The following is a 14429-nucleotide window of genomic DNA, read 5'->3' as shown; positions in this document are numbered from 1 at the left end:
CCGCTGTCCTCGGCTGCGCCATGGCCAGCCTGCGGCCGTCCGGCCCGTCTCCGATGCGGCCACTGCTGCTGCTCTTGGTGGTGGCCGCGCACACCCTGCCCATCGCCGGCGGGACGTGCCCGGAGCGCGCGCTGGAGCGGCGCAAGGAGGAGGCGAACGTGGTGCTCACCGGCACGGTGGAGGAGATCCTCAACGTGGACCCGGTGAAGCACACGTACTCTTGCAAGGTGGGCCCCGCCGGGACCCCAGCCCCGGGAGGCCCGGGCCGGGGCCTCTTCCCCGCGATGCCGCCCCAAGGCCCTCCCTTCGCTTGCTGGCCGCGCTGCTGGGACCCCTATCCCAGGCCATGGGAATGATCCCGGACGCTCCGCAGCCCCCGCTCGCGCTCCCTTGGCCACCGCCAAGCCTCCGGGTGGGGCGCCTGGTCCAGGAAAACTCTGGAGCGACAGGGAAAGTTCCTGCGGTGTTGCTGCTGTACCGCCGGTGGTGCCCAGGCCGGGCAACCGGGTGTTGGCTTCCCCTCCGCCCAAAGCCCTTTCCCTTATCGAAAACAAGTGCACCTCCCCCCAGGGAGTATGGGGGCTGCCGCGCCCCCTCCCCACCAGCCGAAGAAAAGGGGTAGGGTCAGGGAGGTGACACTCTTTGCCTGGGGTGTGGACGGGAGCTCTAACTGTGATCAGTGCTGTTTCCCCCTTCTCAGAGGCTGATATACCAGTGCTAAAGGGGGTGCCGGGAGAAAGAGGTGCACAGCCTAATTTCCTAACGTAGGGAGACTGCTGAGGGGTGCTGCGGCCATGGTTGTGGGGGGCTGGAGCAGGGAGTGGGTGGGGCAGCTGCTGAACCTCGCGTGCCTGGGCCCAGTGGGGAAAGGGGAGCAGGGGCAGGTGCTCTATCCCGCTCCTGGGAATACTGGAGCTCCCCTGGCCATAGGGAGGGGAATCTTGTCCCACTTCTCCTTCAGCTGGATCTGGGAGCTCCTGGAGTAGGTATGGTGGGTTTCCTCCACAATCTTCCAGGGAGGGCCCTGGGGACCCAAGGTTGGTTCTCCCTCTGGCCCCCCAGACTACCTCACTGGAACAGAAATGGATCATTCTTGTTCCATGGAGATGGGGAGGGTTGCGGCCGGTTTCAGAGTGGTCTGTGCGGGCTACAGCGCGGGGGGGGGGGGGGTCCCCCCCCACCGAACCCCGAAACCCTCCCCTCACCGCTGGGCACCTTGCCAACCCCCTGCAGGATTTTCCCGACTTCCTCCCTTGCTCCTGGGTGTGGCTGGGTGGGGGGAGGCCATGAAACCAGCAGGCCCTCTCCTGCCTGGGTTCTCTCATGCTGGAGCCTACAGATGTGTGGAGGTTAGATGAGGCTGAACCAGCTGATGGAGGGGTCCCTGCAGACTCTGCAGTCCTGAGCTGGCAGGTGGAAAGGCGTCCCATTGTTTTTCACTCCCATTCCAAGAGCCCTGGCCCCCAACAGCTCTTGAAGAAGGGGCCTCTTCCCAGAACTCCATTCGCAGGGAGTAAAAGGATCTGTGGACCTGTTATGTGGGCTACCTTGGGTGGGGGGGCTGTAGCTGTCCCTCCTGCAATAGTGTCAGAGTAGATGCCCTCAGGGTCCCAGGAGGAGAGGTGTAGGGTGGGGCTGCCTAAAGCTGCCTGAACTTGACTTTGTGGCTCATGGCTACCTTGGCTGCCCTGACGCTGGAACTGGAGGAGGGGGCCTTCATTTCCTGGAAGGAAGGTGTCAGCCCACCCACAGGGGTGTAAAGATCCTGGCTGGCCGCTTGCCCCAAAACCCGGCTCCATCCCTGTGTCCCAGTCTTGGCTTTGCCCAGAGTGTGAGCAAGTGGTGGTAGGCAGGTTGGGGGAGAAAAGGAAGGGTGGAGGAGGCAGGCACTCCAGACCAGGTGGGCCCCTCCCCAAATCCAGCTTGAGCTGAGGTGGACATTTTGGAGTTGGGGTGCTGATCTTGGTTAGACCTGGAATAGGAGCTAATTCCTGGGGTGGGCCTGTGTTCATGAGACATCTTATCACATGAAGAGGTTCCATGTCCTCACATGACATAGGGGGGCAGCACCACCCCAGCACTGTGTATGTTTCCCTGCAGCCTCTGCCCAGGGCAGTCCAGAGATCTCTGCCTGGGCCTGGTGTCTACTGTGGCATTCCACCTGAGCAGCTGAGGTCAGAGCCACAAGGGCCCAGGCCATTATCTGGTATCCTTCCCCCAGGAGGAAGAGGACCATTAACACCTGCCCCTGTGTCTACCCAGGTTCGAGTCTGGCGGTACTTGAAGGGCAAAGATGTGGTGTCCCAGGAGAGCCTTCTGGATGGTGGCAACAAGGTAGTCATTGGTGGCTTTGGAGACCCCCTCATCTGTGACAACCAGGTGTCTACCGGGGACACCAGGATCTTCTTTGTGAACCCAGCACCCCCCTACCTGTGACCAGCGCATAAGAATGAGCTGATGCTCAACTCTAGCCTCATGCGGATCACCCTTCGCAACCTGGAGGAGGTGGAGTTTTGTGTAGAAGGTGCGTGGGGGGCTCCGTGTAGGGATCCAGTGGGGTGGGCAGCGGGCTGGCAGGTATGTGTGAAAGGTGGGCTTGGAGGTGAGTGGCAGAGCGTTGGGCCCATGGAGAGTGAAGAGGGGTTTACTTGAAGCTGGAACACATACTGTCTTGCTGCTGGTGCTGCTGGTGCTGCTGGTGCACCTGAGTGGGTCTATCTTGTCTTTGGCTTCCCCAGGTTTCTGGGGCAGTTCTAGGATGGGTGGGGAATGCCCTGGATTCTGTGGGGTGATCTACCTTACACAGGCAAAGGAGGGCAGGATGGAAACAGCTCTTGGCTTTTTCCAGACCCACCCCATTCCCCTAATCCCCACCCAGAGAAGAGCCCCCACTTCCGTCCCCCCCACCCCCCACTGGAAGTGGAAAAGTCTGCTTTGAAGCCAGCCTCCCTCCCTCTCCTGGGCTGCCCCCGTGGGTGCTAGAGGGAGTCTGTTCTGTTGGGGCCTGCCTGCACCTTCACAGCACCCCTGTGGGTGGGAAACTTCGCAGGGGGCTGCATTCAAGGTTAGAGGCCACCTTCTCAGCCCCGGACAGCCATGCAGGTCAGAGGCCAACTTCCCAGCCCCGGAGGCTGAGGTGGATAGACTGGAGGTCAAAATGGGGCTGTTCCCACACTGAAGGTTGCTCCTGCCAGCTCCCTGCCTCTCCCCACCTGGCTGTTCTGCTCCTCTCAGAAGGGCTGATCCCCCAAACCTAGATGATCAAAGCCTACCCCCATCATGGCAGGAGGTGGAGAAAAGAGAAGAGTTGCCCCCCAAACCACCAAATAAGTTATTAGTTTATTATAAAAGTGGAAAGGTACAATGGAATTTTAGATAGTCACAAAAGAGAAAAACATCCAAACATATTCTAATAAAATTTCACAACTGCAAGAATTAAAAGAATAATTCAGAAATTTCAAGACAAGAAAATTACCTACAAAGAATAAAATTCACATCAATAGCTGATTCTCATTTAAAACACAGGAAGCTAAAAATTGGTAAAAAATCATTAGCAAAAAGGACATAAACCCAAGCATGACATTAACTTCTCTGGATGAGACAAAGCTAAGCCTAATTTTCAAGATATCAAACAATAGGTACCATGTATTTGCTCCATCTGAGGGAATGTGTATATAGGAACTCTAGCCCTTAAAAAATAATGTATCCTAAAGGTAGAATCATACCAATGGAATTTTAGATAGTTGCAAAAGAGAAATACATACAAGCTTATTTTAATAAAACAGAACATCTTCCATATATATATATATATATATATATATATATATATATATATATATATATATATATAAAAAATGTGACTCAGCCTTTAAGAAGTATGATATTATGCCATTTGCTGTTAAATGATGGAGCTGGAGATTATCATGCTAAGTGAAATAAGCTAATCACCCCTAACCAAAAGCCCAATGTTTTCTCAGATATGTGGCTGCTAATACACAATGGGGTTCCTTAGATTAGTTAGAGGGGAGTGAAGGAGGGTAGGGTAGGAAGGATCATAGAATGAAACATTCATTATAACCCTATGTGCATATATAATTATATGACTGGTGTGATTCTACATCATGTACAACCAGGACAACGAGAAATTTTACTCCATTATACATGATATAGCAAAGTGTATTCTAAACAAACAAAAAAAGTGCATTATACTGTCATGTATAACTAATTAAAACAAATTTTAAAAAATTTAAAAGCAAACAAATCAGAAATGAAACTTCAAATAGTGGAATAAGAATTGGAAAGCAAACAAGAGTGATAAATTTTTCAATATAATCAAAATACAAGTGGGTAATCAGAGTATGACTAGGATGTGGGATTTAAACACAAAATAAGTATTATTAAACTAGGAAGTACAGAGTGTAGGAGAACCCTAAAATATCACTAAACCAAAAGTACTAAAGGAAGGAAAAAATGAAGAGTTTGAGGAGGCAGATAGAGATAGAACATAAATGCTGGTTTGGGATGGTGTAGTGTGGGGCAGTGTGGAAAAGAAACCAGCTCTACTGGTGTATCTGTTTTGGAGAAAGAGAAATTACTGGGGAAATAGTACATCATGGTCAAGAGAATGGCTCCATCATTTAAAAATAATTAAAATATATCTATGTTATCGAATTCAGGAATAAAACTTAACTATAAATAATGTAAGAGTATTGTGATAATCCTAAACACACAGGTAATGAATAATTGCTTGACTAAGCAAGTAGACATAGGAAAGAGGGACAAGAAGAAAAATGTGAATATTAGTTGGTTAATTGATGTAATGGGAGGGATCATGAGTCTAATTTATCTTGGTAATGTGAGAGTCTAGACCGTGGTGCATGCTGATGCAAAACATTTATTAGTTGAGTGAACAAATGATAAGTGTGGGATATATCTTCTTGGGCAGATTAGTGATATTATAAGCTAACAGCATTTTAAATTAAAAAAAAATACTAACTAAAACCTATGATTACTCAATGGAAGACACTTCTATTGGGCACCCTTTCCTTGAGTCTTCATGCTCAGAATTAAACATCTATGGAATTGATACAAAAATGCATTGGAATAGCAATTTTACATTCCCATGCTGGATAGAGTTGCAATACTTCATTTTTTTACATCCCGATGCTGGTATACTACACCCATCCAATTTTCAAAACAGGCAAGAGAGAAAAGGCTCTCAGACTTATATAGATTAGAATGCAAGTCTGAGCAGAGATTCTTTTCTAGTTGGGTGCCCTTGCCCAAGTCAGTTAACCTCTTGGAGCCTCAATTTAATAATGATCATCCTAACAATGATAAGGTGATAATTAAGAAAATATATTCATCATTTTTGGGCACTTTATGCTAAGCACTTCATAAATGACATTGCATGAAATTTGCTAAAAGTCTGTAAAATGGGTATACTAGTAATACTTTAATGTTGACCTCACATTCTGAAATAATTGCAGGCAACTGAATGAAGAGAACTTAGGGAAATCTACAATTGGAACTGAAGTTCCCTTTACTTTCTTCACTGCATAATTCATCCTTCAGCTGAGTTTCCCATCATATACATCACTTATAGAGCCAACGGATCTCAGGTGGATACTCTCCAGTTATGACTCAGTCCTGAATCTCTAACCAATTACTTTCTACCTTCATTCTGTCTTTTTCTTAACTCACCTGGAATACATTTTTCTGTTTTATTTTCACTTTCCAACTTGGTTTGCCCTATGACTTCTGTGTCCTCTTGGCCTCCTTGCCACAACATTCTATTCCTTTTAAACCTAAAATTAAAAACTTATTTATTTTTACAGAAAAGCATGACACAGTCAAGGGAAAAGGTTCCTGTTAGAATTTGTGCATTTCAAATATATTATTGTGTTTCTTATCACTATTTTTTCTTTGTAATTATATTTTTAAAAAATAGATTTTAGTTTTTGAAATGGTTTTAAATTCACAGAAAAAAATGAGCAGAGATTACAAAGATGGCACACCTTCCCCCTGTATTCCTCATGCTTAGCCTCCCCAATTAGAAACATGCCCCATTAGAATGGTGTATTTGTTATAATCACTGAATCCATATTAACACACAGTGATCACCCAAAGTTCATGGTTTACCTTAGCTTTTTCTCTTGCTCTGGTATGTGCTTTGGGTCTGGCCAAATGTGCATGACCTACACCACCACTGCAGTATTATGTAGAGAAGAATCCCTGCCCTAAAAATCCCTCTGTGCTGGTCTATTCATGTAATGCCATTTAAAAATGATTGCATACTATTCCATTAATGGAACAATTAAAATTTATTTTATCTATCTCATGTTAGAATCTATTTAGAAACTGTTTCCAATGTTTGTTCTTACTGTTGGTGCTGCTCCATTGTGACTAAAGCTTTGTGTCTGTTGAGAGTTAAAAGCCTTAGGATAAATCACTGAGATGATCGAAACTTGGATACATTACTAAAAATATTGAGATGATTAGATTTTATGTTTACACTTTCTCATATCCTAAGACTATACTAAATGTTTTTTTTTTTTTAAAGAGAGAGTGAGAGAGGGAGGGAGGGAGAGAGAGAGAGAATTTTTAATATTTATTTTTTAGTTATCAGCGGTATTGTACGTGGTGCTGAGGATCGAACCTGGGCCGCACGCATGCCAGGCGAGCGCGCTGCTGCTTGAGCCACATCCCCAGCCCCTATACTAAATGTTTTAAATAAATCTTTGCCAACTTCGTAGATGAAAAAAGAATTACATTGTGCAATTTGCATTTTTTGATTAAGACTGAACATTTTAATATTTTTTATCCATTTATTTTTTATTTATTTATTTTTTTTTTTTTTTTGTGTGTGTGTGATTTCTATTGGTATCACTAAATCCTTTCTTCATTAGAGCGTTATTTTTATATGGACTTGAAGAAGATCTTCAAAAATTAAGGATATTGGTCTTTCATGAGTCATAACTTAAAAATAATTTTCCACCTTGTTATCTACCTTTCTTTTTTCAGTTTTATTTGAAGATTACTTTGGATTTATAGAACGTGGAAAAACAATCTAGAAAACTCCTGTCTACTCTATATCCAGCTTCTCATTGTGTTAACATCTTATATAACCCACAAAACAATGATGAAAACTAAAATATTAAATTTGTTGGAATTCTATTAAATAAATAGCAGTGCTTGGATTTTATTCATTTTTCACAAATGTCTTTTTTTGTTTTAATACCAAATCCAGTTCAGGATAACACATGGCACTTAAACCTCATGTCTCCTTGGTCTATTAAAATCTGTGTGGTTCTCAGTCACTCTCTCTCACAAAGGTGACTTCTGACACCTTTAAGATCATGCCTTTAACTTTTAAATGTTAGTTTTAGAGATATTTGCATCTTATGCATTTTTATGTTAAACACATTAATAATCTCCTTTATGGTTTCTGCCTTTGGTATCAGATATGCAACTCTTAAAAAGTATTGTCTTGCCAAAGATCACACAAATATTTAATATTATGGTAGGTGTGCAGTTTCATTTATTTATATTGAATTTTAATTTCTCTGGAATTTATTTTGGAATAAGCCATGAAGTAGAAATGTAAGTTACTCTTTTGTTCCCAGGAGATCAAACATTTGTTCCATTTTTTTGAATAACCTGCCTTATAAAAGAACTTTCACATGCCTTTGTGATTCTTATTCTTTTTAACCACCAATCCTATTCTGTTTTATTTATAAAACATGTTTATAATATGTTTTATTTGTAAATGTTTTATATTTACAATATGTTTTATTTATAAAATGTATTTAGAGTAACATGTTTTAATATTGCTTTTTTTTTTTTTTTTTTTGTAATTCCAAAGTTTACTTCCCTCGAGGCACAGGACACAGGTGAGGGGAGGACTCACACATTCACCCTAACAAGACACAGGCCTGAGCACCACCTCGTGGAGGGCGGCATCCAGTCACAGCACACACAGCCACAGCCATGGGCACCAGGAGGGGCCAGCAGGCAGGGCGTGGCACCACTGGGTTCCGGTTGGCATAAAGCAATAAATACTAACAGGAGACATGCAGAATGGAAGCCAGGGCAACGAGGGAGACAGGGGTGGGGATTTTCTCATACGTCCAAGCACAGTGGCGACATTTCAAGTATTGCAAGGAAAACCACATGTTTCTGTGTATGTGGCACATGACCTCTGAACCTATATTGTGGGCACCACTGACCCACATCTGCCTCCGTGGATGCTCAGGGATACATTCAAGTAAGGCTGGCAAAGCTGAGCCAAGCCAGGGTGGGAAGACTAGGGAGGTCCAGGTAGGGCACCCTGAGGACACCCCACCCTGGGCCCTGGGAGACAGGGCTCAGCCCAGCCCAGAAGATGCCAGGCAAGAAGCCTTGACATCAGGACCGGCTGTGAAGACCCAGGGAGGTTCTGCATATGTTACTTTTCCTGTTGCACAAAATGTCCACCCTCCCCTGCCCACAATGTTCAGGTGGGGATGGAGGCTGGGCACTGCCTATCATGTGGCCACAGGGCAGGACGGTGGGGAGCAGCCAGCCAGAAACACCCACATTGCAGTGGGTGCCTGGCAAGAGAGCCATGCCATACCCTGGCACCTGTCAGGCTCCTCCTGCTCCCCCACAACGTGGCACCTACAGCAAAGCTCAGCCCACACACCTAGAGCAATTCCTCAAACACCTAAAATTCTCGCCTTTGAACAATGAAAAAGAAAGAACTGCAGAAAAATAAGACACATTTTAGGAGTAAAGTGTGAAAGAGGACATCTGTTCTGTGTTTGGGAAACTCAGTGCTTCACACTGTCCCTAAGAGCCTTTCAGCCCACGGACAGAGTCTCCTACAGGGCAGTGGTTCCTCTTCCTCCCAGGACCACACCAAGGGCTGGGGAGGCCGTGCACACACACGCTGGCGGGTCTCCTCGTGTGTATACACCTATGTGCGTATCCAGAGCTCCAGGGTGTCCATGCGTGTCCACACATGTTCACATGCTCCCCACAGAGCAGGAGAGGGTTCTCGCAGTCTGCACCGTCTACACAGCTCTCCAGGCAGTCAGCATAAAGTGCACAGGTGGCCACAGAACTGGGTGGGTGGTTTCAGAGGGACAGTTCCTATAGAGAAGGGCAGAGAACCAAGAATGCACCCTTGTTCCTGGGCAAGCGACTGGGCAGTGAGCCCTGAGGAAGAGCTTGCTTTGGCATGGACACAGCAATGCTGTCTCAGGGCCGCACCTGTCCTCATGGCTGCCCCGGCTTTGGAGGGTGGCAGGTACCACAAACACCACCTGCTACCACTGGGAGCCTGTGCCTGCCATGGGAGGCAGCCACAGGGGACCCATTTGGAAATCCTGCAGAGGGAGGGAACTGTCCCTGGCACCCTGAAATCCACCTCTGGCAAAGACCAGCAGCCTCTGAAGCAGGAGACACACCACATGGTGGGGCTTGAACAACATGGCTCCACTTAATGGCCCTCCCAGGGGCCTGCGGCGCAGACTCAGCACCATCAATCAGCCTTGGCTGGCAGGCCTGTCCTGACAGTCTGGCCAGCACGTGGACCCACCCCACAGGGTTCACAGAGAGGGTCCAGCCCCTCCAGCACAGCACACCAGGCAGTGGGTCAGGCCCAGATGCCAGTTAACAAGGCCGAGAGCCTTCTCTCAATGCCCAGCTTGCACTTGGCCACACTCTCAATGTCTGCCTGGTCCCTGAGTATGCACTGCAGTCCCTCCAGCAGCAGCAACGCCTTGTGGTAGCAAGGTACATAGCCCTCCTGGTGCTGGAAGAACTCATCCAGAGCGGCCAACTGCACCATCTGCACAGCGTGACTGAGGATGAGTCTCTCAGCGGTGACACCATGGATGCCATCCAGAAGCCGCTGCTTTTCCAGGAAGAAGTGCTGCAGCCGCAGGCTCAGGCCCTGACAGGACACCACCACCACGCTGGCCTTGTACAGCTCCTTGAGCCTGCGGACCACCTGCTTCACGGTAGATGAGAAGCAGAGCTTGCCGGCCCAGATCTGGTCAATGGCGGTCTGCAGGCCCGAGGACAGGAGCTCAGCCAGGTTCAAGTACAGCACCAGCTGCTCTGCGAAGCCCCACTCACGGCTCAGTAGGCTGATCTGGTCGGCCACCATGCTCTCCTGAAGCTGGCACTCAGGGCCCTCGGCCCCCTAGCTGGCACTGCCCTTGAGGGCAGTGATCTCCAGGACAAGCTGGAGGAAGGCAAGTGTGAAGCACAGGCTGTGCAGGATCTCCATGTGCTCCTGCTCCATGAACATCTCCTCTGCGAGATCAGGGGCCTCAAAGGTCACAGCCCCATCCAGGTTGACAGAGAGTGGGTCAGCAAAGCTGCAGCAGTGGCCTGGGGCAGGGAGCTCAGGGACAGGCTCATGAAGGCCCCGGGCAGCAGTTGACGGGCAGAGGAGCCAGCAGAGCCCACTGAGAACATTCTTGTGCGGGGTCCTTGGGGCGGTGTGGTCCCACTCAGGGGAGAATCCACAGTGAAGACCACTGGGGAGGGGCTGCTGGCTCCCCTACCCCGGGCTCCTGGGTGCAGCTTCCCTTCGAAGCCAGCAGAGGGTGCAATCTCCATGGGCTTCTCCTGCAGGCTGTCTGTGCTGACAGAGTGGGAGGCCTGGGTCCCAAATGGCAGCCTTGAGCAGCAGGTCGGTGAGGCGGCTGGTGCTGAAGGACTGGCCAAGGGGCCCCTGTTGTCCTCGGCAGGCCGCAGGCCAGAGCCCAGCTGCTGCCCCGGAAAGGGCCCCACCTCTGAGAGATAGGACAGCGTCTGATTCCATGTGTGTGTGTCGGGGGGTCATCAACACATTCTGCCGGGCCAGGAGAGCCAGCAGGTTCCTGAGAGCTGGGGGCCTTAGGAAAGTCTTAGGAGGGCAGGGCCTTGGTGGGAGAGCCCAGGATGGGAGGCAGGGAGTTGTGCTGCATGAAGTCAGGCAGCTTGGGCGAGCCATGCAGGGACCGGCAGGGCTGTGGCAAATGAACTGGCTGGGGAGGGCTGGCTTGTGGTGGGCTGAAAGATGCTCCCAGGAGGTTCGTAGGGGCCTTGGGGAGCTTGGGCCGAACAACGTGCAAGTCGGACAGGTTGGGGGCGGCGCTGTGCAGGTGGCAGCCAAGACCTGGGGCCCAAGGGGAGTGTTTGGGCATGGAGGAGCCTGGACGCAGGGACCTTCCAGGCCGCATCTCGGCTCCCTGTGGGGAGAGTGTCCTGCTCCAGCCCCACCTCTCAGGAATGGCTCCAACTTGAGGAGATGGCATGTAGGGCCAGCCTCCACCCAGGGACAGCTTCCTGGCCAGGACAGCTCCGTCAGGGTGGGATGGAGGAGATGGGCTAGCTCCGGCAAAACCCAGGGGGCTGGTGCTGCCCAACCTGCGGATGGCAGAAGACCAGGGCGTCTGGGGTAGAGTTGGAGAGTGCAGATTCTGCTCAATGCACTGGTAGTTGTGCACCTGGGTGGGGACCGGGATGGGCACCGAGGCTCCACACCGACTGCTAGAGAATGGGCCAGCCAGGCCAGAGGGGCTGGGGGAGCTGCTGCAGGTGGGAGAGGGAGAGGGAGATGGGGTCCGGCCGTGGCTCTCCAGGCCGGCAGAGGCCACCAGGGAACTCCCGCTACACAGCAGACTATCCGGTGGTGGCTTAGCACAGGCCACCTCAGCCACCAGGTCCCCTGGAAACTGGGCTGGGACCATGATGAAGTTGTCTGTGTCACAAGAGTCCTTGCTGCTGCCAGCAGAGTCCCAGGAGCCTTGCAGGAAGCCGGCCTTGTCCGCTGGGGAGGCGAGCGTCTTCTGCATGTGGGGCATCTCCCCTAGGGACGGCGGGAGACAAGATGAGAAGTGGAGCTACTCCTGGAGCTGCTGCCAGACCCTGAGGGCACAGGCACCGGTGGGGACTTAATGGAGGCACTGGCGTCCAAGAAAGGGTGACGAAAAAATTCCTCGAAGTCCATGCGGTCTTTGTGGTTGCTCTGCAGCAGAGCCAGGAGCAGCTGCCTTAGGGGTGCCGACATCTCCGGGGGGATGACAGGCACAAGAGTCTTGTTCTTCTCCTAGAACAGGCGCAGATCCTGAGGGCTGCTGGCCTGGAACGGGGCCTTGCCAGTCAGGCACTGGTACACGAAGGTGCCGCTGCTCCACAGGTCTGCCTTCCCATCGTAGTGCTGGGACATGATGACTTCAGGGGCCATGTACATGGGAGAGCCCCAGAGCGTGGCTGCCATCATGTTGCTCTGGAGGTACCGGGCAAACCCAAAGTCAGGGATCTTGACGCGGATGTGATTGGGATTCGCACGTTGCCCCCCAGGGTTGGACAGCAGGATGTTCTGGGGCTTGAGGTTAAGGTGGATGATGCCCTTGCTGTGCAGCAGCCACATGGCACCTGCAATCTGCTGCAGGAAGAGCCTGATGGTGTCTTCGCTCAAGGTCCCCATGGTGTGCAGGTAGTCAGCCAGGTCCTCACCATTACAGTACTCCATGAACAGGTAGACGGAATTGGCCATCTCCTGGAAGTTATACAAGGCCACAATGTTCTCATGCTTCAGTACCTTGAGTATTTTTATTTCCTTCCCCTGCAGTGTCTGGGACTTGGCCAGATTCTTCTTGTTATTACACTTGACTGCGACCTTCAGGTTGTGCTTGAAGACCACCGCGAAGGCGCTGTGGCCGATCAGGTCCTTGCGGGAGAACTCGAACCTGCCCATGATCTCCCTGCCGCCGCGGGTTCCGGGGAGCGGGCCCCCGGGGCCGGGGCGCTCGGGCTCAGGCAGAGGCGCGGGCTGCGGCCTGAACTCGTGCGCTGGGCTGGGGGCGCGGGCCCGGCGCTGGTGCATCGCCGGGATGCGCGCCCCATCGGGCAGGCAGGGCTGAGTCCCAGCGGGGACTATTACCGGTGCTGCGTGCTCCCTCGGCATCCGCTGTGGCGCCCTCGTGATGCTGGCAATCTAAACCCACTCGGACTCAGACGCGGGTCTGGCTCAGACTCGCGCCTCCACCGCTCTCTGGCGTAGACTAATATTGCTATTTTCAACTTAAAAATCTGCGACCTATTTCGCATTCTCTTCTAGGTAGATGTCAGAATTATTTTGTCAAATTCCAGTATTTCTGTTGATTTTGTAAATTGTATAGCTTTATAGAGGAAATGACATTTATTCTACACTGTGAAACTAGTTTGCAGTTATGTGCAAAACTTTCTAATTGTTCAAATGTGGACTTTCTTCTTTTTAAAAGTTTTCATCTTAGTGGTAACCTTGAGACAATTGACATTCATGACTATTACCAATGTCAAACATGAATTCAGAATCACTGATAATATAACCCACTTCAAACTGCCAATTTAATTAAAAATCAAAAAATAAATATGTACCTTCATAATTTTTCATAGACATTGAACCAAGTATTCTAACATAGCCCACAGAAAATCATAGATGTTCTAACACAATGAATAACATTTTCAAAGTAAATCAAACTTCAGGCCATTACAAATTGTCTTGATAGAATAGAATAAACAGATTACTGACTAAAATGGATAATATTACCTCATTATAGGTTGAAAGTAGCCCAGTGTTTAAACCTTTGGAAGAAAGGAGTGATTGTTACAGTTCTTTCTGTTAGCCATCCCAATTTTGCTTATTCACAAACCTAAATAGGACCAATATGGTGACATGTGTCTAGTTTCAGTGATTCAGAAGGGTGAGGCAGAAATATTTTAAGTTCAGAGCCAGCCTCAGCTACTCAGTGAGAAACTTAGTGAGACCCTGTGTCAATATAAAACAGGGCTGTGCTGAATATGGTGACACATTACTTTAATCCCAGCAACTTCAGAGGCTGAGGCAGGAGCCTCATGAGTTCAAAGCCAGCCTCAGCAAAATTGTAGCCTTAAGCAACTCAGGTAGGCCCTTTCTCTAAATAAAAGACATAATACAGCTGAGGATGTGGCTCAGTGGTCAACTACCCCTGAATTCAATTGGAAGTATAAAAAATAAAGTAAAAAAAATGGGGCTAGAGGTTTAACTTTGTGCTTAAGTGTCCCTTGGTCTAATCCCTGGTTAAATTTTTTTTTAAAAAAAAGTAGTTGTGAGACTTTGCAAATGTTCTTTTACACTGAGTGTCTATTTTAATTTTATCTATTATCTAAAGAAAAATGATACTGAGTGCCATCATGTCAGCAATTCTTTAGTCTTATGTCTATTCAGAAAGTAGACAATGTGCTTTTACTCCCACTCTAGCCAAATGTTGAATGTGATTCCCAAACTTTGGATCTGATCTCTTCTTATTTTTTATGGATTATGTAATAATTTGGTTATGAAAGAATATTAGTCAGGCACTTAGATGGGAAACATTTTGAAGCCTTTTACTTTTGCTTTTATAACACTGTCTTCTCCATGAGAACAAGCC

General features: G+C 49.0%; 2 pseudogenes; one reads left to right on the top strand and one right to left on the bottom strand.

Moving 5' to 3' along the window:
* Window positions 1–20: 20 nt before the first annotated feature.
* LOC143386911 (agrin-like) lies at window positions 21–3257 on the top strand (annotated as a pseudogene).
* A 6380-nt stretch (window positions 3258–9637) lies between these two features.
* Window positions 9638–12865, bottom strand: LOC143388184 (serine/threonine-protein kinase ULK1 pseudogene; annotated as a pseudogene).
* Window positions 12866–14429: the final 1564 nt, after the last annotated feature.

Source organism: Callospermophilus lateralis, unplaced genomic scaffold, assembly GCF_048772815.1.
Source record: "Callospermophilus lateralis isolate mCalLat2 unplaced genomic scaffold, mCalLat2.hap1 Scaffold_1167, whole genome shotgun sequence".
Lineage (NCBI taxonomy): Eukaryota > Metazoa > Chordata > Mammalia > Rodentia > Sciuridae > Callospermophilus > Callospermophilus lateralis.
This window is presented reverse-complemented; position numbering and strand designations above follow the sequence as displayed.